Here is a 21,022-nt window from a genome sequence, read left to right on the forward strand (position 1 = left end):
CTACAATGACACGAAAATTAAATTCCTGAGCATTTAGATCTGTTTTAACCTGGTGCCTAAAACCCATCAGGGTAGGCAGCAGGTGAACAACCTGTGTTTCAGTCTTTGTTGTTGTTCAGTCGTTAAGTCGTGTCCGACTCTTCATGACCCCATGGACCATAGCATGCCAGGCCTTCCTGTCCTCCGCTCTCTCCTGGAGCGTGCTCAAGTTCATATTCATTGCATCGGTGATGCTGTCTAGCCATCTCATCCTCTGCTGTCCCCTTCTCCTTTTGCCTTCAATCTTTCCCAGCATCAGGGTCTTTTCCAGGGAGTTTTATCTTCGCATTAGGTGGCCAAGATATTTGAGCTTCAGCTTCAGTATCTGTCCTTCCAGTGAGCACTCAGGGTTGATTTCCTTTAGGATTGACTGATTTGACCTCCTTGCAGTCCAGGGGACTCGTAAGAGTCTTCTCCAGCACCACAGTTCGAAAGCATCAGTTCTTCGGTGTCAGCCTTCCTTATAGACCAGCTCTCACAGCCATACATTACTACTGGGAAAACCATAGCTTTGATTATACGAACCTTTGTCGGCAAGGTGATGCCTCTGCTTCTTACTATGCTGTCTAGGTTTGCCATAGCTTTCCTCCCAAGGAGCAAGCGTCTTTTAATTTCATGGCTACAGTTACCATCTGCGGTGATCTTGGAGCCCAAGAAAATAAAATCTGTCACTGCTTCCATTTCTTCCCCTTCTATATGCCAGGAAGTGATGGGGCCAGATGCCATGATCTTCGTTTTTTTAATGTTGAGTTTCAAACCAGCTTTTGCACTCTCCTCTTTCACCCTCAACAAGAGGCTCTTGAGATCCTCTTCGCTTTCTGCCATTAGGGTGGTATCGTCTGCGTATCTGAGGTTGTTGCTAATTCTCCCGGCAACCTTAATTCTGACCTGTGATTCATCCAGCCCGGCGTTTCTCATGATGTACTCTGTATATAAATTAAATAAGCAGGGCAACAATATACAGCCTTTTCATACTCCTTTCCCAATTTTGAACCAATCAGTAGTTGTTCCATGTCCGGTTCTTACTGTTGCTTCTTGACCCTCGTACAGGTTTCTCAGGAGACAGATAAGGTGGTCTGGTACTCCCATCTCTTTCAGAATTTGCCAGAGTTTGTTGTGATCCACACAATCAAAGGCTTTAGCATAGTCAATGAAGCAGAAATAGATGTTTTTCTGGAATTCTCTTGCTTTCTCCATGATCCAGCGAATGTTGGCGATTTGATCTCTAGTTCCTCTGCCTCTTCGAAACCCAGCTTGTACTTCCGGTAGTTCTCGGTTCACATGCTGCTGAAGCCTAGCTTGTAGGATTTTGAGCATAACCTTGCTGGCATGTGAAATGAGCGCAATTGTGCGATAGTTTGAACAATCTTTGGCATTGCCCTTCTTTGGAATTGGAATGTAAACTGACCTTTTCCAGTCTTGTGGCCACTGTTGAGTGTTCCAAATTTGTTGGCATATTGAGTGCAGCACTTTAACATTTCTTTTTCTTTGGGATGGATTGAGTTGCTGCCTCCTGAACAATGTTACGGACCTCCGTCCATAGTTCCTCAGGCACTCTGTCTATCAGGTCTAATCCCTGAAATCTGTTCCTCACCTCCACTGTATATTCATAAGGGATATGATTTAGGTCATACCTGAATGGTTTAGTGGTTTTCCCTACGGTCTTCAATTTAAGCCGAAACTGCAAGAAGCAGCTCATGATCTGAGCCACAGTCAGCTCCAGGTCTTGTTTTTACTGACTGTATAGAGCTTCTCCATCTTTGGCTGCAAAGGACATAATCAATCTGATTTCAATATTGACCATCTGGTGATGTCCATGTGTAGAGTCGCCTCTTGTGTTGTTTGAAAAGAGTGTTTGCTATGATCAGCGTGTTCTCTTGGCAAAACCCCTGCTTCATTTTGTACACCAAGGCCATGCTTGCCTGTTATCCTGGTGATTTCTTGACTCCCTACTTTAGCATTCCAATCCCCTATGATGAAGAGGACATCTTTTTTTGGTGTTAGTTCTAGAAGGTGTTGTAGGTCTTCAGAGAACCGAGCAACCTCAGCTTCTTCAGCCTCAGTGGTTGGGGCATAGACTTGAAGTACTGTGATGTTGAATGGTTTGCCTTGGATTCGTACTGAGATCATTCTATCGTTTTTGAGATTGTACCCCAGTACTGCTTTTCCCACCCTTTTGTTGACTATGAGTGCTACTCCATTTCTTCTAAGGGATTCTTGCCCACAGTAGTAGATATGATGGTCATCTGAATTAAATTCGCCCATGCCTGTCCATTTTAGTTCGCTGATTCCCAAGATATCGATGTTCAATCTTGCCATCTCATGTTTGACCACCTCCAGCTTACCTTGATTCATTGATCTGACATTCCAGGTTCCTAAACAATATTGTTCTTTACAGCATTGGACTTTCTTTTCACCACCAGACACATCCACAGCTGAGCGTCCTTTCGGCTTTGGCCCAGCCGCTTCACTCTTTCTGGCGCTACTTGGAAATTCCCTCTGCTCTTCCCCAGTAGTATATTGGACACCTTCCGACCTGAGGGGCTCATCTTCCGGCGTCATATCTTTTAGCCTTGTGATACGTTCCATGGGATTTTCTTGGCAAGAATACTGGAGTGGGTTGCCATTTCCTTCTCCAGTGGACCACATTTTGTCAGAACTCCCCACCATGACCTGTCCATCTTGGGTGGCCCTGCACGGCATAGCTTATGGCTTCACTGAGTTACGCAAGCCCCTTTGCCACAACAAGGCAATGATCCATTAAGGGGGTTTCAGTCTTAGGGATGTTCTAAATTCAATTAATCAAGCATGCTCAACTTTTTGCATGTCCCTGAAGGAACTCTTTGTTTTGGTCTCTTGCCACTTGTCTTGAATTTGACTACTTGTACTTCCCCAGCTTATATATAGCCTGAATCAGAAACTACACCAAAACATTTGGGGAGGAAGAGAATCCAAAGAAAAACAAATCAATAAGTAACAGGGATGATGTCTGGGAGCTGTGAAGTGGGCAATCTACTAAATGAGGCAGCTGTTAGCATAGGAGAGGAACCTTGTTTCTCTCAATGAAATGTGACAGCTAACAGAGTTTGGGACCAGCCAGCAGCTGCCACAGCCCAAGGCTTACCAGGCATCTTGGATCAGAGAAAAGCTAGTAAAATATCCTTCATCGTTTTGTTCTGTCAGCTATCATAAACACTGAGCAGTGGAAGAGTTGGCTTGGATTGTCTGATTGGGTTTGACAGTCATAAGGGCTAGTTTAAAGACAAGGAGCCTGGCTACCGTTATGTAGTGCCACCAATGTGTGTGGACAGCAGGGGAGGTAAAAGGTCAATTGGGATCTACTGGTAGATCTCTGGGTAAATTGCAGTAAATCAGCAAGCAGTGGTGTAGTGGTACATTTTGAAATGCAGGTGCTCATCATGACACCCCCAAGAAGAGTCTAAAGAGCTGTGTGGGTCCAGATCAACAAAGCATTTTTAGCAGTTCCCATCTCCATTAGGAACATGTCTTTTGCAAAGCAAATGGGTCTTAATTGCCCATTCATGGTCAAACCACCCAAAGTACTTTGCATTTCAACCGGGAACAATATATTGTTGCTGGGATCCCCCCGCCCCCACTGTAAGGATTGCAGCTAAATTGAGAGGGACCAGAGAACTGTGGCAGGGGGAGGGGAGGTAGCAGAGGACGTCAGTATCACTGCTAATCAAAAAGTGCCAGCACTGTGTCCCTGTGGGCCCTGACTCCTCTACACCCCTGTCAGCAAGGAATGTTCACTCTCAATTGTTTAACAAAAGCAACAGCAACAACAAAATGATTCCTGGCCATGCCCAAATTATACAGCAGAGCTGAAGAAATCTTTGGGGTGGGGAGGATCGGTAACCAGATGTGAATCTCTGTGTGGAAGGAGTGTGAGCGCCACTCAGTTCTAATACTAAACAAAACCAAAACCCCACCAATACCTGGTCTCAGAATTCTTTAATTCTAAGTGCATGTCTTTTTCCCCTGGCTCCATTTGTTGGATCTTAGAGTTCTAGTAAAAAAAACCCTGAGTAAATCCTGCAAGGCTGAAATCTGCCCACCCCTTGTGTCAACGGAGTGCAAGAAGGCAGGTCTCCAGCTTCAGATGCTTACAATCTAAAATTTGGTACAAGGAGACAACAGAGGTAGGGGATGGAGATGAAGGTAAATGGGAGAAGACTATATCTGGTGTTTCCAACGTGGAGCCTGTGGGCACTAATGTGGTGACGGACACCTCTCTTGGTGTCTGCCAGGCTCCCTGCCAATCTGGATTTTTATTTTATGTCTTAAGATTTCTTGTAATTTGTTTTGACTGGGAGGCAGGCATGCTGCAATACAAAGAGCTTTCCTCCAGCATTATCTTCATTTGGGTTTGACAGAGTACTTCTGCAATCATTTTGGAGCTCAGTCCTCTGTCTTGTAACTAGATTCTTGAGCAAGTTACTTTCGTTTTTCTTTTTTTTAGTTTCACTCTTTTGCCTTGTGGGAAATGAGTGTTTTGTGAACAACTATGCCCACGATAGCAGCCATTTTATGAATGGGCAAGCCCCTACCCCAGGGCAGCCATTTTGTGAGAGCATCCACAGCACTTCCTCAAAATTCCAAATTTGCCCACTGACCCCAAAAAGGTTGCGGGTCTCTAGAAGTCATGTCAGTTATTTCAGAAGACACATGAAATGATCTTGTCCCTATCTTCAAAAAGGGTAAAAAGGAGGAACCTGGGAACTACAGACCAGTCAGTCTGACATCAATCTCTGGGGAAATTCTGGAGCAGATTATAAAGCAATCCATCTGTAAGCACCTTGAAAACAATGCAGTGATTACTCGAAGCCAACATGGATTTGTCAAGAACAAATCCTGCCAGATGAATCTGATCTCATGTTTTGATCAGGTAACCTCCCTTGTGGACTGCAGGAATGCTGTAGGCATAATATACCTCGACTTCAGCAAAGCTTTCGACAAAGTGCCCCATGATATCCTGATGAGCAAACTAGCTCAAAGTGGGCTAGATGAAACAACAATCAGCTGGATCTACAGTTGGCTACAGAATTGGACTCAAAGAGTGCTTATCAATGGGATCTTCTCCAACTGGGGAGAGGTAACAAGCGGGGTACCGCAGGGCTCAGTCCTGGGCCCAGTGCTCTTCAACATTTGTATGAATGACTTGGAGGAGGAGGTGCAGGGAATGCTGATCAAATTTGCAGATGACACAAAATTGGGTGGGATAGCTAATACTTTGGAAGACAGAAACAAAATTCAAAGTGATCTTGATAGACTGGAGCGCTGAGCAGAAAACAACAGAATGAAATTTAATAGGGATAAATGCCAAGTTCTGCACCTACGAAAAAGAAACCAAATGCAAGTTACAGGAAGCCAGATTCCGGCTGAACATCAGGAAAAACTTCCTGACTGTTAGAGCAGTACGACAATGGAACCAATTACCTAGGGAGGCGGTGGGCTCTCTCACACTGGAGGCATTCAAGACGAGGCTGGACAGCCATCTGTCAGGGATGCTCTGACTTGGATTCCTGCATTGAGCAGGGGGTTGGACTCGATGGCCTTGCAGGCTCCTTCCAACCCTACTATTCTATGATTCTATGATCTGAAAACCAAGCTGAGTGTGATGGCAGCATGTTCATTTAGAATCATGGGGGGGGGGGGGCTTTAGGCCATGTAGTTGCTGCTCAATGCAAGAAATTGCTTTTCTCAGTGCAGAGCTAGAAGATTCCCCAAAACTGGCTGGCAATCCTCTCCTCGCAGACCTCCATGGGGCAGGGGGGAGGGACGGACCCTCCCAGGTAATTGGTTCCATTGGTGAACTGCTCTTATCATTAAGAAGGTTCTCTTAATGTTCAGCTTAAACCTACCATCCTGCAACTGATTTCCATTTGACCCAGTCCTGTCCTCTGGGGCAGCAGAAAACAATTGTTTGCCCCTATTCTTTTGTCCTTCAGGAATTTGAAGAGTGCTATTGTGTCCCCCCTCGGTCTTCCCCAGGCTAAACATATCCAGTCCCTTCCATTTTTCCTTATCAGACGTTTTCCATACACCCCAGACAATATCTCAAGGTAAAGGCAGCAGATCCATTTTTTTTTATCGTGCCTCTGCACCAATTGTGTGCAAAAAGAAGGATGGGAAATGCTACATGCTAAATACCTCTTTGTGTAATCCACCCTAGGGAGGTGCTTTTCTTCCCAGCTGAGATCTGAAAGCATAAGGTGCAGCACTGGAGCGCAGCAGGCTATGGGGAGGGGAATGGAAGAAGCAGTGAGAGCTCAGCTCCCATTACAGCCATCCCCTCTTCTGGTTCTTCCCCCAACCAGATGGTTTCTGGTGGCCTTGCCAGCTTGCCCTTGGGGCTGCTGCTGCTGCTGCTGAATGCCAGGTTGGTCCAAAATAAAATCTCCCTCATCCATGATTTGAACATAAGAACACCAGAAGAGCCCTGCTGGATGAGACCAAGGGTCCATCTAGTCCAGCATTCTGTTCACACAGTGGCCAACTGGCTGTCGACCAGGAAGCCACAAGCAGGGCATGAGTGCAACAGCACCCTCCCTCCCATGTTCCCCAGCAACTGGTGTACGTAGGCTCAATGCCTCTGGTACTGGAGGTAGCACATAGCCGTCAAGGCTAGTAGCCACTGATAGCCTTTTCCTCCAGGAATTTGTCTAACCCCCTTTTAAAGCCATCCAAACTGGTGGCCATCACTACTTCCTGTGGTAGCAAATTCCATAGTTTAACTTGATTGTGGATGAGGGGGCTGACCAGGTATGTATTACTGAGACCTGGGTGGGGGAGCTGGGAGGGGTTACTCTCACCCAGCTGTGCCATCCTGGGTACTCGGTGCAGCACCAACACCAGTTTGAGTAGCCGTGGTCTATAGGACCACGATCTCCCTCTCTAGGCTTCCTATTTATTCGAGCATGGACCTTGAGTGTCTGTACCTTGTGTTGGGTACCCAGGACAGATTAGGGATTCTGCTGGTGTACCACCCACCCTGCTGCCCATCAGACTCCCTGCCTGAGCTGAGGGAGGTGGTCTCAGACTTGGTGTTGAGGACTCCCAGGATGATGGTTCTGGGGGAATCTCAACTTCCATGCTGAGGCCACTGTATCCAGGGCGGCTCAGGACTTCATGGCCGCCATGACAACCATGGGGCTGTCCCAACATTTCATCAGCTGAACACCTGTAAAAGGACACACGCTAGATCTGGTTCTCTCAACTGGGCAGGAGGATGGTGATCTGAAAGTGGAGGAATTAACATCTGTCCCCTTGTCATGGTCAGATCACTTCCTGCTGAGGTTTAGACTCTTGGCAGCCTTTCCCCTCTGCAAGGGTGAGGAACCTATTAAAATGGTCCACCCCTGAAGGCTAATGGATTCCAGAGAGCTCTAGGGGATTTTCCTGCTGATACGGCTGGTGCTCCTGTCGAAGCCCAGGTCACTCTGTGGAATGCAGAGATGACTCGGGTGGTTGACACGATTGCACCCAAACACCCTCTCCCCCTCAGCAGGCCCCGGCCAGCTCCTTAGTATATATGCGAGCTGAGGGCAGTGAAGCAAGAGGGGAGACGGCTAGAACGCAGGTGGAGGAAAACTCATGCTGAGTCTGACCGAACACAGGTAAGAGCCCACTATCGAGCCTACTTTGTGGCAGTGAGGGTGGCAAAGAGACAGTTCTTTTCCACCAGCATTGCATCTCAGCGTCGTCCAGCGGAGCTTTTCCGAGTGGTTCGCGCCCTGTTACATTCTAGGCGAGGGAGAGAGACTATGGAAACCTCGGTAGCACGCTGTGACGACTTTGCACGGCACTTTGAAGATAAAGTCACTCAGATTCGTCATGAATTGGACACCACGATTAATGCAGTTCCGGTAGGAGAGGCATCCAGAGCACTGTCTGGTCTAGTTGTATTGGATGAGTTTCAGTTATTCAGGCCCGAGGATGCGGACAAGGTGCTTGGCCAAGTCTGGTCAACCATCTGTGTGCTCGGCCCTTGCCCTTCATGGCTCATTACATCAAACAAGGAGGGGATGTCTGCCTGGGTCCAGGAGGTTGTAAATTCCTCCCTGAGAGAGGGAGTGGTGCTGGACTCTTTAAAAGAGGCGGTAATCAGGCCACTCCTGAAAAAGCCTAACCTGGATACAGAGGATGTTAACAACTATAGACCAGTGGCCAATATCCCCTTCCTGGGCAAGGTGCAGGACAACTCCAGGCACTCTTGAAAGAACGGATTATCTAGATCCGTTTCAATCAGGCTTCAGGCCTGGTTTTGGAACAGAAACTGCCTTGGTCGCCCTGTGGGATGACCTCTGCTGGGAGAGGGACAGGGGGAGTGCGACCCTGTTGATTCTTCTGGACCTCTCAGTGGCTTTCGATACCATCAACCATGGTATCCTTCTGGATAGGTTGTCTGGGTTGGGAGTTGGAGGCACTGCACTGCAGTGGTTCTGGTCCTACTTGGATGGCCGATTCCAGAAGGTGGTGCTGGGGGATTATTGCTCTGTGCCATGGCAATTATGCCATGGGGTTCCACAGGGCTCTATTTTATCCCCCATGCTGTTTAACATCTACATGAAACCGCTGGGGGAGGTTATCTGGAGGCATGGGCTGAGGTGCCATCAATATGTAGATGACACCCAGCTCTACCTTTCTCATCAAACCCAGGTGAGGCAGTGGCTGTTCTGAATCAGGGTCTGGGCTCAGTAATGGACTGGATGAGGGCCAATAAACTGAAACTCAATCCAGACAAGACGGAGGTTCTGTTAGTGGGTGGTTCGTCTGCCCGGCTAGGTGATATTCAACCTGTTCTGGAGGGGGTTGCACTCCCCCTAAAGGATCAGGTTCATCATTTGGGGGTGCTCCTGGATCCAGAACTGCCACTTGAGGCACCGCTAAACTCAGTGGCACAGAGCACTTTTTATCAGCTTAGGCTGGTGTACAAACTACACCCTTATTTGGACAGAGATAGCCTAGCTACAGTTGTCTGTGCTCTGATGTCCTCTCATTTAGATTACTGCAATGTGTTAGATGTGGGGCTTCCTTTAAAAACAGTCTGGAAACTTCAGCTTGTCCAAGTAGGGCAACAAGATTGTAAACAGGGGCTGGCCAACGAGCTTATATTATGCCAGTATTTTTCCAGCTGCGCTGGCTGCCTGTCCATTTCCAGGCCTGATTCAAAGTGCTGGTATTAACATTCAAAGCCCTAAACGCCTTGGGGCCAGGTTATTATTTAATTTAATAATTTAATAATTTAATAATTATCTGAATTATCTCCTCCTCCCATATGTGCCAGACCCTAAGATCATCCTCAGGGGTCCTTCTCCAAAGGAAGTGAGGCAGCTGGCTACCAGGAGGAGGGCCTTTTCTGCTGTGGCCCTCCAGCTGTGTAATGAGCTCACTAGAGAGGTTCGCCTGGCACCTACTTTGTTCTCCTTCCGACGCCAGGTGAACACCTTTTTATTCTCCCAGTATTTTAGCATTTTAGCTTCTTACTCTTTTAGCTTTGGTGCTTAAAATCTGTATTTTAAATCTCTGCATTGCTGCCAGATTTTTTTCTGGTTGTATCATTATATTGTGGTTTTAAACGTTTATATTTTATACTCTTTTATGTTGTACTCTGTGGTTTTAATTTTTGTGAACCGCCCAGAGAGCTTTGGCTGTTGGGTGGTATAGAAATGAAATAAATAAAATAAATAAAATTAACTGAGCGTATGTTTTGCTCTAAAAATTAGACCACACACCCATTTTATACACATAATTTGGGTATAAAATTTTGATATAATTTGGATTTAAACAAACAGATCTTCCGCCATCGCATCTAAGTTGGTCCCAAGAAGGTGACGTGTGTGTGTGTGTGTGTGAGAGAGAGAGAGAGAGAGAGAGAGAGAGGGAGAGAGCGTGCAAAACAAGAAAGGTCTTTGTCTCAAGGAGCTTACAATCTAACGATCAATACTGGAAGACCACTGAGAGAACAGAGACAAGGGTAACAAACCGAGATAAACAAAAGGGTTAACAAGGGATGACTGTACATGAGTTGCTTCTCTACTCTCCATTCCTGGAACAGGATCATTGTAGGAATTAAGTCCTTGAGAGGGGAGAAAAAAGCAGCTGTTCCCCATGCTGTACTGCAAACTTCAAATGTTGTTTGGGATGCAGCATGAGGGGAGGAGGACGATTGTGGGATGGAGTCAGGAGGAGACTGAAGTCCCATTCCATACACCAGGGGTGGGCAACTTGTGGCTCTCCAGATGTTTTGGTCTACAACACCCAACATCTCTCACTGTTGGATCTGCTGGCTAGGGCTGATGAGAGTTGTAGGCCAAAACATCTGGAGGGCCACAAGTTACTCAACCCTGCCATATGATCTGAGTTAAATGGGCTAGGGAGGTTCCTCTGAAGCCAAACAACGAAAATAAAGTTAGGGGGTCATGCATTTATAGCCTGTGAATAATGCACTCCATGTGAGTATAAACATCTGGGTTGCCCAGGGTGGGGAACCTGTGGCCCTGCAGATGTTGTTGGACTCCCATTAGCATCAAACAGCATGGCCAGTGGTCAGGGATTATGTGAGTTATAATCCATCAATACCTGGAGGGCCACAGATTAACTGCCCCCTGCCATAGATTTCTCTTTCATGGTGGCACCCTTGTTTCACTCTGCTTTTGCAAAAAGGAGGAGGAAGAGGAGGCTCTGCTAGAGAGTTGATGAATAAGCAACCAGGTCTGAAAGAAAGCAGGATGGAAGATGCCTGTATCAGCTATCAGAATTCACAGCTGCTACGGTCACCCAGAGACATCTGACCACACTTCACAGACGTGTGTGTGTGAACCAGCCTCTAGATCTGGTTTACTTTGGGGCAGATTAAAAGTTTCTTATATTCCCCCCCCTTATTTATTTATTTATTTATTTATACTCCTAGTAAGAATAAGAAATGTTGTGAGGACAGATGGAAACAAAGCCCTATGAGGAGAGACTGAAAGAACTGGGCAAGTTTAGCCTTGAGAAGAGAAGACTGAGGGGAGATATGATAGTGCTCTTCAAGTCCTTGAAAGGTTGTCACAGAGAGGAAGGCCAGGATCTCTTCTCGATCATCCCAGAGTGCAGGACACGGAATCATGGGCTCAAGTTACAGGAAGCCAGATTCCTGCTGAGCATCAGGAAAAACTTCCTGACTGTTAGAGCAATACGACAATGGAACCAATTACCTGGGAAGGTGGTGGGCACTCCCACACTGGAGGCATTCAAGATGAAGCTGAACAGCCATCTGTCAGGGATGCTTTAACTTGGATTCCTGCATTGAGCAGGGGGTTGGACTCAATGGTCTTACAGGCCCCTTCCAACTCTACTATTCTGTGATTCTAAGATGTCTGTGCAAGAGTTGCACAATATTTTTCAGGCTTTGCCAAATCCAGAAGATGCACCTGGAAAGAGGCAGGGAAGGACGAGGATTAGTTGAAGCTTTTGCAAACTGATGGAAACTTGACTGTGAGGCATTTGGGGTCGATGACTTCAGCAGCCTTTTCAGTTTGCATCTGGCTGCTAATAATCTCAGTATTTTTTAAAAAATGTATCTGGGTTTTGTTCTCTGTCCCTATTTCAATCTGACTGACAAAAGGTTTGAGCAAGACTGCACATGCCATCTTATCTAAACTTGGGTTTTCACTTTGCAAATGCCCTGAGCTGCCTTTTTTCCAGCAAGCTGTAGTTAAACCCTCACTGGCAGCCTTCTGTTGGGCTGTGGTTTCTTGGTTATGTTGAGCTAGTGACACCCACTGGAAAACACAGCCAGGAATTCCATTTGGATGCTGCTTTAGCATTTTCCCAGGCTTTTTTTTAATTATTAAGGGGGATGTTCACTGAAATCAAACTCTCCTTCCTCTAGCTGTTCCTGCTGCTTAAACTCTCCCATAACAGTTATAAGCAGGGCTTATCACCTGATTAAATGAGATCGTAATCAATGAATCATTTCGGTCTTAATAGATTAAGCCTGCGTAATTTGCATATAGATGAAACAATAGATAAGTCAGTGAAATAGACTGCCTCCAGGAGTGGTATGGGTTTTCCTTCATGGGAGCTATTTAAAGCAAAAGCTGGATGGTCATCTGTATGGATGCTGTCATTGCAAAATTCCTGCACTGAGCAGGGGTCAGACTCGATGACCTCTAAGACACCTTTTTAGAAATATGATGTTTTTAATGTAGAATTTTATTGTTTTAAAATATATCTATTATTGTATATCACCCAGGGTGGCTGCGTGACCAGCCAGATGGGCGATTAATAAATTTAATAAGTTCCAACTCTATGATGCCATGTTTTTGTGCTAGGAGCTTGGAGAATTGAAGATTAGAGGAGACATGATAACAATCTTCAAATGTCTAAAGGGCTGCCATGCATAAGATGGAGAAGACTTGTTCTTTGTTGCTCCAGAAGTCAGGACTAGAACATTTCTGAGAAACTTAACAGTATAAGTTGTTTGACACTTGGACGGACTGCCTTAAGAGGTGGTGTGGATTCTCCTTCATTGGGTTTATTTATCTGAAGCATGTTTGCCCTGCTCTTTAGAAAAAAAAAGGCTCCCAGAGTGTCTTACATAGATCAGTAATAATACAGGCTTACAATCTAAAAAAACCCATGACACAAAAGAAAAAGAGAATGGGGAGGGAAGAGGAACGGAAACAGCAAGCACAGGCACCAATTTTTATGGTTACAGTTCTTAGAAGGAAAGGCAAAAACACCCATATCCTGCGCTAGACAATTTACAAAGTTCCTTCTAACACCTAACATTCTATTATTCTATGGGGACATTTATTTTTTATTTAAGGTTGCCTATAGGCTGCCTGTTGGGGCCGTGGTGGCTTAGTGGTTAAGACACTGAACTGCAGACTGGGAGGTCGGCAGGACAGCAGTTCGAGACCCGAGTGCTGCGTGACGGAGTGAGCTCTTGTCTTCAGTCCCAGCTTCTGCCAACCTAGTGGTTCGAAAGCAAGAAATTGCAAGTACCGTTTCGGCAGGAAAGGTAACAGCATTCCGTGCACCTCGGTGTTCAGTCATGCCGGCCACATGACCACGGAAGCGTCTTTGGACAGCGCTGGCTCTTCGGCTTAGAAATGGAGATGAGCACCACACCCTAGAGTAGGACACGACTGGTTGGGGACACCTTTACTTTTTTTATAGGCTGCCTACGGGACAAAAGAGCCATCTCAAGGTATGCTTTGTTTCTAGATTATCCTCTGCATGTGTCACTGCAGAAGCCATCTTGAAAGAGGCTGTTTTTCTCCTGATAAAGCTCAAGGTGAGTTTTGCAGGGTCACTGACACCCTTCTGTATCCTCATGTAAGCCTGCAAAGATCCTTCTGAAGCTCCTAGGATAGCAAGGATGCATAGCAGGGCACTGAAAAGGGGGGGGCGGGGAAACTGTTAAGGAACTTATGATGGAAGGTGTTCATTATAAGCAGGCAAACGCTTACGATCTTAAAACAACAACGCCCCGTTCTTATTCAGCTTCTTCATTTTTGAGGCTAATACTTCATAGACACTTAAATCTACACAGACTCTTGGACTTGGTGACAGGGTTACAGGAGCTTCCATTGGTTATAAGGAAATCACTGTATTCCCATTCATTTCTTCGAAGCCTCACCTAGAGAGGAAGGATGGCTATAGCCCTGACTAGGGTTGACATCAAGGGTTCGCATTGTTGTGCAGCTACCAAGGCTCAGCATAGGACCCACTGCCAGTCTCTGAAAATTCTGGCCCAGCTGTTCCTCCTTGCTGTTGCTTCCTGTCCATGTGCTCCTTCTAAGCAAAAGAAAAGTGACAGGAGCAAACAGAAGGATAGGGTGGCCACTGGTGCATCACCAAAAAAGAGGAGCATCACCGCCCCCCCACCCCGGACAAAAGAGGATGCAGTTTTGCATAAAATTTGTGCTTGCTTGCTTGCTTGCTTATCTATCTATCTATCTATCTATCTATCACATTTCTATCCCCATCTTCAGCCAAAAAAGGCTCCCAAAGTGGCTTACAGACATAAGAAATAAGACAGCCCCTGCCTGCAGGTTTACAATCTAAAAGGCACAACACAAACAGAAAGGGGCTTGGGAGGCAAATTCATGCACTAGGAGCATCTCTACACCAGCCTAAAATCCTGCAACTTTACTGGGGCTTTCTGCTTCCATTTTAAATGCAGGATCATGGCAGGCTCCCTTTACACATGCTTCTCTCCCCCCTTTCCTCTTTATCTGCGTGTCCTATATGTTTCATTATACAGCCACTAGATGGCGCTGTGGTCTAGCTCCTCTTATTGTGGGTTTCCTCTTTTCACAGGGGAACTCAACGCACTGTAATTTGATAGCTCATTATCTCTGATCTTTTAAAAAATGGGATAAAGGACATTTAGTGCAGGAGACACCCTAGAGGTTGACCATGTCATGTACAGGGCCCACAAACTTCCATGAGTAACCAATCTCAATAGCAGGATAAAAGCCCCATGTGGAGAAGCCCTGTATCCTTCATTGCAAAGTTCAGCAGATCATGGAAATGGATCTAAACACAGTGGGTGGGGTCCCCCTTCTTCTTCCACTGAAGTCCTCAGCAGTGACAGCTGGCAGCAGGAGGGAGGGCGGGGGCTCCCCACTGGAGCTGTATCCAGGCACAGTGGAGGGTTCCTGACTGCTTTCTCTACTTTTGATGGCCTTGAAATGTATAGCTGCAAATTTAGAAATGCAGTGCATCCCCCCGGAGTGGGGGAGACTATGACCAGGCGGCCTGTGTGCCTGCTGCTCAATCTGTTGTCCAGGTTCTCATTGTTGATGGGCAACTTCAAAGCCCCCCCTGCTCTCCTGGCTTCCTGTGGTTCTTTCTCTTTAAACCGGACTCAATAGCCCTTCAAACAAAGGGCACCTTCAGAGGGCTGTCCTCTGTAACATAGGACACATCCCCCCCCCCTTAGGAAGCAGCAGAAACCTCTGCATGTCTTGTCCTTGTCTCTCCGACTGGGAGGTGGTAAGGGTTCGGCCCAGAGGGAAAGGCAAGGGAGAGGTCAGTGACCATAGTGGTGAGGAGGATGGTGTGCTTGGAAAGAAGGGCCTACGGAGAGCACCTTGCCCAAGCCCCCCCCCCCCCGCAAACCTGGAACCAGCATGGCCCTGACTTACAATTGTTGAAGGCCTTCTCAGCAATAAGAAGACAAGGTCTTCTCAGTAATAGCAACGTATTATGTATACCAGTTGCTGCCTATGTACACCATGTTGCTGAGGAACATGGGCGGGAGGGTGCTGTCGCACTCATGTCCTGCTTGTGGGTTTCCTGTGGGCAGCTGGTTGGCCACTGTGTGAACAGAATGTTGGACTAGGTGGACCCTGGGTCTGATCCAACAGGGCTCTTATGTTCTCTTCTGGGAAGCCCCCGCTGCCCCCCAAGAAAGATCCACTTGATGCTGTTGCTTTGATCCTTTTAAATGTCTACGAAAAACTCCTTTATTCTCCAGGTCTTTTCATAAATATTGCGGATATTTTATTTCTATTTCATGTCTTAGCTGCTGTTGTGTGTGTGTGTTTAATGTTCGGCTGTGTTTGTTGTTTACTGAATTCCAAAGATAATTTAGGGTGGCTAGGTTACAGAAGGCAGTCCTCTATTTGAAGGGCTGACCAGCCCAAACCTGGTTTAAAGATAAAGAACCATAAGAAGCCAGGAGACCAGGGGCCTTGAAGTTGCCCATCTACAGTTAACACCAGGACAGCAGAGTGAGGAGGCATTCCGCCCAAGGCACCTGATCACAGTCTTCCCCACTACAGTAAGATGTACTCTATTTCTCCTTAAATTATAGCCATTATTTCTAAATTTGCATCTATCCATATAAATTAATATATGCAAATTGTATGCAAATATATGTCCTCTTTTCAGGTGATGCATTTCCCATTTTTTGGTGCTGTGTAAACAGCCACCCTAGGCACTGTGCTTAAGCTGTTTTATGATTCCTCTCTACATAAGCCACCATGAACACATCAGTGGAATGGTGGGGTAGTAATGTTTTCAGTTAATCCATCAGAGAAATAGGTACTGGAAGTCATTTCTTATTAGGCACATGGTAAAAGGGAAGCGCAGAGACAAGCCAGCAGAGGGCATACACTCCTCATTAACAAACTGAAGAAACTCTCAAATTAATAAAATTAAATTGGCAACTGGATCCAGGTGAGGTGACCCCTCTGGCTGGCTGCATTATCAAAGTGCTCAACCATATGCTTCAAACAATATTTGCTTACGTAAAAAGGCATGCACTGTGCGTAACTGTATGTATGAAGTTAAAGACAACAAAATCTGCCAGGCTTTTAAAATGCTGTAGACATCATATACCTCGACTTCAGAAAAGCTTTTGACAAAGTGCCCCATGATACCCTGATGAGCAAACTAGCTGAAAGTGGGCTAGATGAAACAACGATCCGGTGGATCCACAGTTGGCTACAGAAGCGGACTCAAAGCATGCTTATCAGTGGGACCTTCTCAAACTGGGGAGAGGTAACGAGTGGGGTACCGCAGGGCTCAGTCCTGGGCCCAGTGCTCTTCAACATTTGTATTAATGACTTGGAGGAGGAGGTGCAGGGAATGCTGATCATATTTGCAGATGACACAAAACTGGGCGGGATAGCTAATACTTTGGAAGACAGAAACAAAATTCAAAGTGATCTGGATAGACTGGAGCGCTGGGCAGAAAACAACAGAATGACATTTAATAGGGATAAATGCCAAGTTCTGCACCTAGGAAAAAGAAACCAAATGCACAGTGACAAGATGGGGGATACGTGGCTCAACCACACTACAAGCGAGAAGGATCTCGGAATTGTTGTCGATCACAAGCTGAATATAAGCCAACAATGTGATGTGGCTGCAGAAAAGGCAAATGCTCTTTTGGGCTGCATTCATAGAAGCATAGCTTTCAAATCCCGGGAAGTACTAGTTCCCCTCTACTCAGCACTGGTTAGGCTTCATCTGGAGTACTGTGCCCAGTTCTGGGCACCACACTTTAAGAAGGATGCAGACAAACTGGAGAGGGTTCAGAGGAGGGCAACAAAGATGATCAGGGGACTGGAAACAAAGCCCTTTGAAGAGAGACTGAAAGAACTGGGCATGTTTAGCCTTGAGAAGAGAAGACTGAGGGGAGATATGATAGCACTCTTCAAGTACTTGAAAGGTTGTCACAGAGAAGAAGGCCAGGATCTCTTCTTGATCATCCCAGAGTGCCGGACACGGAATAATGGGCTCAAGTTACAGGAAGCCAGATTCCGGCTGAACATCAGGAAAAACTTCCTGACTGTTAGAGCAATACGACAATGGAACCAATTACCTGGGGAGGTGGTGGGCTCTCCCACACTGGAGGCCTTCAAGACGAGGTTGGTCAGCCATTTGTCAGGGATGCTCTGACTTGGATTCCTGCATTGAGCAGGGGGTTGGACTTGATGGCCTTGTAGGCCCCTTCCAACCCTACTATTCTATGATTCTATGTATTTGTGTAAACAACAACAACATTGATTTGCTAGTTTTACAGTGCAATCCTGTACACCTCTACTTAGAAGTAAGCCTCACTGAGTTCAGCGGGACTTACTCCCAAATAAGTAGCTATAGTACTGTTTTAATAATGTCATGATTATATATACAGATGATTGGATTTATCTGTGATTTAGGGATCTTTGGATTTAGTTTATAATTATTAGTGCAAAAGAGCATAAGATAAGCCATACTGGATCAGACCAAAGGTCCTGTGTGCTTTTATGTAAATGGCTTTTAAACTTTTTATATTGTATTTAATGTTTTAACTTCTGTAAACCGCCCGGAAAGCTTCGGCTATGGGTAGTATAGAAATGTAAATAATAATAATAATAATAATAAAAAATAATCCAGTTTTATAATAGTCCTGTTTCCCACAGCAGCCCACCAGATGCCTACAGGAAGCCCACAATCAGGATCATGAGGGCAACAGCCTCTCCTACTGTTGTTTCTCAGCAACTCGTATTCAGAGGCATGCTGCCTCTAATCCTGAAGGTAGCATATATACTAGCTAGGGGTGTTGGAGCAATCTGCAACAGAACCCAATGAGTTTGGATTTTCATGAATCTGACCTGCCAATTCCACAGCGGACTGGCTTTTTCCCTGTCAGGTGGATTCCACGGACTTGCGGACTGGTTTGCGTAGGAAAGTATGCAAAATTTTAAAAACCGGCTGAAAATTGAGAGCTGGCATGGTGTAGTGGCGAGAGTGTTGGACTGGGAGCCGGGAGATCCGGGTTCTAGTCCCCACTCAGCCACGGAAGCTCACTGGGTGACTTTGGGCCAGTCGCAGACTCTCAGCCCAGCCTACCTCACAGGGTTGTTGTGAAGATTAAATGGAGAGGAGGAGGATCATGTCAGCCGTCTTGGGTTCCTTGCAAGAGGGAAAAAGGCGGGATATACATGCAATCAATCAATCAATAAATAAAATGTGCATTTCCCCCATAAGCTAAAGTGCATTTGGGGGAAATTTGCGCACATGCGCATTTCCACAAATGTGAAAACAAATCCAATTCCGTTGTGGACAGATGACAGAACAAAAGGTGCCTGACAATCCATGAAATACAGACGGAACAGATTTTACACAATCCGGACATCCCTAATACTAGCCTTCATGACTATGACAATGAATTGATGAACATTGCACATGAGTAAAATGGCCCCACAAACAGATCTATGAAAGTTATTAGCCAGCAAACATTTTACTGGCTGCCATCAACTTTTTTTTGTTATTACTTTGTGGCTTAAAACATGGGAAAATCAACCAATATCTATTAAAGTTTTCCTTCCTGATACCCTGATAGAGATTCTTACTTGCCAGAGGATGGGAACAACCAGATGGGGCTATTTAAAAGCCTCAAGAAAACAGCAATAGTTTTGAAGAAAAACACCACCACCAATTTGTTTACAGCTGATTCATGCAACTCTCATTGTCAACACCATCTTAGAACATGGCGCTGTGCTGAAAATTTCTTCCACAGTTTCTTTTGACCATCCTCAATTTGATAGAAAAGAAATTGCTTTCCAAAAAATGTTCAGAGTTGAAGAAAATGAGTGGGGTTAAGGGTACTTGTGCCTCCTTTATTTATGAAGTGGCGAAGGAGTGTGTGTGAGTGAGTGCCCTGTCTTTCATTGTACAATCATCTCTTTGGCAGCTGGCTGCCTCCCCAGCTTCCCACACTTCAATTAAAGCCCAAGATAAGACATCATATGGCAACTCTTCCCCCACAGGGCTTTTTCAGATCAGGAAGCGCGGGCAACCAGGGAGGCTGCAGAATGATGGAGAGGTATGTAATAGAAAGAAAGTACACACACAGCACCCTCAGCCAACTCACAACGATAAGGTAAGCTCAAAAACACCACCAAAAGGTGGCAGCACAAAAAGCAAAGACCCTTAGGAAAAAAGAAGTTGTGCTACAACCACAGTTAACCGTGAGCCCCACTCTGAGAAACTGTTCGAAGAATTTCTCCTCCCCTGGAGAAATTCGGCAAAATGGTCCTCCCGAATTTTCCTGCCCACGAATAGGATGGAGAAGTTCGAGAGACCATTTGCACACAGCTATATTTGAACAGGCATTGACTGTTCTGTGAGAGAAGGCGCCCCTTCCAACATGGGATGTAGTACTTCCTAGTCCTCAAATCACATGGGGGGGGTTTTCCTCTGTCCCCCCCCCATGTCCACACACACTTTTAATGGTGGTGGTGGTGGGGTTACTTGGTAGGGGCTTGTGGATGTTAGTCCCCTATTGTTTCCCCCTTAATTCAAGAGCTGCTACCACCTGTGCTCTTATAAGTACACACACACACACATTTAAATTTACACACAAAATCTGCGGCCCAAATTTGATGGACTTTGTTTTTTAGTGTGTCAAAAAGTTTGCAGGTGGTTTATTTGTTTCAACACTAATCGTTTGTGGTGGTGCTGGTGATGATGTAATTATGTTGTGCATCACCTTGGCCACTTGCAACAACTGAAATGTATATAGGGAGGAAGGTGGGGGCAGGGAGGGGGGGGAGGGAGGGAGGGGGGGAAAGAAAGAAAACAATTAACCAGTCTGCACTGTCAGGCTACCTAATGAGCAATCAGGACTAGGGATGCTGGAGAAATTTGAGACGGACTAATGAGTTTGGATTTCTAAGAATCTGACCTGTGGAATCCACTGCAGATCAGCCCCCTCAGGTTGTACAAAGTCCATGGACTTTCGGATGTTTTTTTTTTTTTTTACTTTCCCAAAACGTACGCAAATTTATTCAGAAGGAAATACACACGTTTCTGCTGAGACTGGAAAATATATGCAAGGAAAAGTGGAATGGAATGGAGGACAATACTCTAAACATTATGTACTAACGTCAATTATGTCAATTGTTGAGAACCCTCTTATGGAATTATTTGCGTATTTTTCCACATAATGGGGAAAAAAATCAAATCAGGCTGTGAACGGATGCCTGAATGAATGACACCTCACAATCCACACATGCCTGAATGAATGACACCTCACAATCCACACATGCACACACACACAGAAAATGGGATGGATTTCACAAAATCTGGACAACCCCTAATCAGGAAAAGACTGGAGACAACAAAGCTGGAAATGTATTTGCAGTAGGTAAGTGGAACCTCTCTGTTCAGGGGCATGACGGCTGAGATCGCCAGATGCTGGAGGCAAAAAAGAGCATTCCCGGTGCTTTCTGGGAATGTCTGTCTCCCAAGAAGGCTGACGTTATCAATTCTCATTCCAGAAACAGGAAGTTGGGAGTAAAAGGCACTGCGTGGAGTTACATAAGGCAAAATGAAAGCTGTGGTTCTGTGGTTCACACTCATGCTTACTCAGTATGTGGCAATGATTCAGGCTGACTTCAGCGGCTGCTGTGGAGTCTTGTTACTCCCATCGGGCTGCCTCCATTGATCCTGCTGATCATTCACACCT

General features: G+C 45.8%; 1 protein-coding gene across 1 annotated transcript in view; it reads left to right on the forward strand.

Moving 5' to 3' along the window:
- Positions 1 to 16,763, forward strand: part of EFL1 (elongation factor like GTPase 1) — a 116,606-nt gene extending 99,843 nt beyond the window's left edge. Inside the window, exon 21 of the mRNA XM_084817243.1 lies at positions 12,878 to 16,763. The gene's annotated coding sequence lies outside the window, so the exon portion shown is untranslated. The remainder of the gene's footprint in view (positions 1 to 12,877) is intronic.
- The last annotated feature ends 4,259 nt before the right edge of the window (positions 16,764 to 21,022 follow it).

Source organism: Heloderma suspectum, chromosome 11 (assembly GCF_057233095.1).
Source record: "Heloderma suspectum isolate Gila_16-S chromosome 11, 16-S_ref, whole genome shotgun sequence".
Classification (NCBI taxonomy): Eukaryota; Metazoa; Chordata; class Lepidosauria; order Squamata; family Helodermatidae; genus Heloderma; species Heloderma suspectum.